We start from the raw sequence: 4,809 nt of genomic DNA, 5'->3' as shown, positions 1-4,809 counted from the left end.
CATCAACGGATGTTGTGACAATTTAAATGTTTTATTAGCATTTTAATATTTGTTAGGTCTTGTACTTTTATTCAAATCCTCCCAGAGAATTTGAGGTTGGATGAATATATCCACTCTTAAATAAGTTTATTTCCAAATTAATCATAACTTTGAGATACAACTCCACAATAAAAATAAAAAAACCTAACAAGTCAGATAAAATTATTGTTGAAGTGATAAACGACTTGATATAAAATCTTTAATTAACACTAGTATTGGGTAAATGCGCAAAAGGGGTCAGGTTCAAGCATATGTATAGTATTAGCAGAATGCATGCTTGCTCAAGCCCAATTTGGCCCAAAATATTAGTTACAAAATTGTTCAAGTCATGCTTACATTTTAAATGAGATCAAATTTTTTTATTTAAATCCGATTTTTAAATTTATTATTTTTGTTCAAACTTTTCAAAAATCTAAAATTAAATTTATTTTATATGTTGATCTATATAATATATAAAAACAACTCCTATAAAAGATTTAGGGAAATATATAGTTGAAAATATACCTTCACATTTCTGATTCTTTAGGTGAATATAGATAAAAATAGGTTTATTGAGCTAAATAAAATAGCAAAATAAATATTGTGAAATTTAAATAATAATTAAAAATAATTATTCCTTATAATAATATTTATCTCTAAAATTTAAATTTAAATATATATTTTTAAATGTAATGTGTTATGTCATGCACTCAACACTTACGCAATAAAAATATTTTAAATAATAATAACAAAATATCACATAAACAAAAATTAGGAGCAAATTTGATTCCCTTAATTGAATATTACTTTCAATTATTTGAAACATCGCAGACTTGATCTCAAAATTGTTGGCATTAATGGTGAGCCAATTGATCCTACCTCGCACAACATCTAAGTGTCAGCATGGCGTAATTTCTCGACGTACGATTTGCCATTGTCTCGGTCAGATAAGAGGTTCTAGCTCCTCTAGATTTGAAAGACTTAAAAGGTGGATTTTCAAAGAGAGGACTATTACACGACAAATCGGAAATTGATGATTTGACTTGCAGTGGGTCTTCTTTTGGAAGTTACCCAAGTCTCGCGTTGGTTAAAATCCTTTCCAGCTCGAGATGACATGGGGCTAACTCGTTACCCAAACATGCAAAAGTCAACGTGATTCAACTTATCACACACAAAGTTCCCTAGAAATGACGCCAACAACTTAATCTTGCACATCGGTGCTCATATATCAAGCATAGAATTAGCACAAAATATAGAAATGAACAACCATTTTATAAATATGTTCTTAAATTTTATTTTTTAAAGTGTAACGAATACAGTACAATTACAATAATTAAAGAACATAAAACATCATAATTAAGCAAAAAGGAGTAATGTACCCTTAGGCCCATTCTTGACATTTTTGGGCCTTAGACAAAATAATAAATCAAGCCCTTTTAAAAAAATTATAAAATGTAATATAATAAAATAAAATTATATAATAGTAATTTCATTAAAATAATATCTATGGCATTAAGCGAATAATATATTTTTCTAACAAAAATAAAAACCAAAAATATTTTTCATTCAATCTACTCCTATATCATCAACTATAAAAACACAAAAAATCATAAAAATGGGTTCTACGAACATTTTGATATGTAAAATCATTAATGATAACACCAACATTAATGTTTTTCAAAAAAGTCCTTGATTTTTTATTTTAAAATTAGTTTCTACTAACAAAAGGGACAAAACTCAAAATTACGCACAAATTTTGGTCTAATGTGTAATGTTATACATCACTTAGAAAAATTAGATGGAATTAACAATTGAATCTAAATTTTAAAACATGAAAAATAAAAAGACTAAATTACAAATATACAAAAAGTATAAGGATTTAAAAGCATATTTTAAGCTATTTTATATATAGTATCTATTTTAATTACACTTAGGTCATCGCTATATAAACACTATAGATTAAGTTTTTTTTAAATTTTTATATAAAAAAATTTAATTATAAGTGGATATAATGTGATGGTAATCACAATAAAACATATCATCATCAATTAAATCCCTGAATGGTTTAACAAACACATAAATTATTCTTGAATTAGGATAACTTTACCTCTCACTATTCAGAAAGATAATAAATGGAATAGAGTTCCTTCACGTGGCATTTTTGACTTTGATGATGCTTCCAAGTATATGGAGGCTATCCTTTTTAGAGCCAATATTCATTGGAGAAATGTTGGAGAAGCTGGTTGTAATAGGCTTAAGTTGTCTTTCACAACCCAATTGGTCACAGTCTTAAAGTGAAGAAGTGTGGTGCTAGAATAGTGTATAAGAAGGATTTGGAAGAAATAAAAGAGCTGCAGTGCCATAGCACTCCATCTTCTCCAAAATTTGAACATATCCACCAACACTCTTCTCACAATGATGGATCAATAGGTAGTACTTCCCTTATAAAACGCAAACGTAATATCTGTAAGGAGACAGAGGAAGAAGGGCTACAACCAAAACGGATGCAAAAATTCTTCAATTTTATAATTGGCTGATCGAAGAACAAGCATTAATTGTGGTAAAGTGCTTAACTAGCTTCGTCCTGTTCAGACATTTTTAGCTATGTTATTTACAGTTTTATTTGATTTAAAGTATGCATTTCTTTTCACATAATTGGAAACGTAATATATATAAATTTAAGAACAGGGGCGAAATTAGTGGGTATGGCAGGTCCAGTTTCTCCAAAAATAGAATTTTTTTTATTTAAGGTATTTAAAATTTTTAATTAATAAAAGTAAAATAATATTTTGACCTCTTAAAAATATAAAAATTTAATTTAATCCGTCAAAAATTATAAAAATATAATTTCGGCTCCAAAAAATTCATGATTTCACCCTTGCTTAAAATCATTGCTTCAAGATTAAAACCAACGAGATCAAGTGTCTCAAGAAAAGAATAAAAAGCCGGAGAAGTGTAATTAATAGATAAACTCGAGTTATTAGTTGAGCTGAATACGAACTTAGTAATACTCCGTTCAAATAGTTCACAAATCGTATCGAACTTTTCAATTTTAACATATATTTTAAATATTTTTATATTGTTAAGTTACATTATTTCCTTGATATATATTATTAACTTTAAATTTAATTATTGAGTTGAGCTCAAGCTCGAACACATATAAGTTTAATCGAGCTCAAGTTAAATGTTGAGTATAAAAAACTATTTTTAATTATTCAAAAAGCAGAATACGAAAATTACAAAGGGTGAAATGTTTACAAATATATATAGTATACATTTGTAATTCCCCATGCTATACAAAGCTCTTATTGACTTGATCACTCATATTCACATTAATCCCTATCAGTTTCACTCCCACTAACTTCTTTACTTTTCCCAAGTAATATGTGTAAAAGTAGATTGAATGACTATGAATTATTTTGGGTTTGACGAACATATTACATAATTGTCATTCTTAGAGCTAGCTTGATGGTGAATCGAAGGTGACAGTCTGGATTTGTACTAGTAATAAAATAAAAAATTAGGATCCTTTTTATTAAGAGTTAAAATAATTTTTTTTAAGTTAGAGGGCTCAAAAAATAATTATGGCTTATCTATATTCAGTGAAAGGAAATTGATTTGGGTTTGTGATAATAAAAATAAATGGTGAAGGTGACATCATTTATTACACAATTCCTTTTTGCTTCAATGTGCACGTTTTGTTGCCTAATTCATTGTCGGTGGTAGAGGTGTTGATACAAGCTATCAACGTTTCCAATGATTAATGTATGAAAAGTAATTCAATTCTTGAGACTATTAAATTTAATAACTACAATATATTTGGATTGAGTATTAGCTTGATTGATATTGATATTATTGTCAATGCAAGAAGATGTGAATTCGAGTACGCTGAAGTGCATTATTCTTCTATTTAAGGATTGAAGAGAACTATGTGTAATTTTCGACATTGTATCAAAAAAAGCAAGTCTTTTAACATTTAAATAACACTTATAATGCTTAATTAATTAGTTCCAATTAATGTGATGAATTAATAAAAAAGATAGTAATTTTTATAAAACCATAATAATGTATCAACACTTATATAGTACTATAATGAAACAATAATTAATACATCAATGTACTTAATTAGATTATTTTTTATAGATTATACTTATTATTTTAAAGTAATAATTATCACTTAATTAATACTACAGTTATATAAATAAGCTAAAACTAAATTTATAATTAGATATATAAATACAAACTAGTTAAGCATGTAAAACACAATTATTAAGCATTAATTAGTATTTCAGTTATACAAAAACAACTAAAATTAAATTTATAATTAGATATATCAATACAAACTAGCTGAGCACGTAAAACATAATTTTAATGCTTAATAATTATAAAGTAGATATGATAATGGAAAAGAAAGTAAAAGACAAACCGTCCCAACACTTTACTTATAATTATTGTAGGCTCCATATTGTGAACTCCCACCTTCTTGGATTCTTCCTGGAAAGAACATGCATCACACAATTTCCACACCTACGAGCATTCATTTGGAAAAAGAAAAAGGTTATAGAGAAATTGCTTAGAAACGACCTTCATTCTTCCCTGGAAATTTGATCCCTTTTTCTCCTTCTTCACTCTCGTATACTTATTGTTCTAGTTTCTTTCTGGCGTATTGAGCGATCAATTTTCTGATTTTGAACACTACATCGTCATGTCGTCATTACCTTTAACTTCTTCATCCAATACTAGAAAGAAATAAAATGTTTTCTTGAGTTTTAGAGGTGAAGATACCCGCAA

This window comes from Gossypium hirsutum, chromosome A11 (genome assembly GCF_007990345.1).
Source record: "Gossypium hirsutum isolate 1008001.06 chromosome A11, Gossypium_hirsutum_v2.1, whole genome shotgun sequence".
Taxonomy (NCBI): Eukaryota; Viridiplantae; Streptophyta; class Magnoliopsida; order Malvales; family Malvaceae; genus Gossypium; species Gossypium hirsutum.
The sequence above is the reverse complement of the archived record's forward strand: the minus strand, read 5'-3'. Positions refer to the sequence as shown.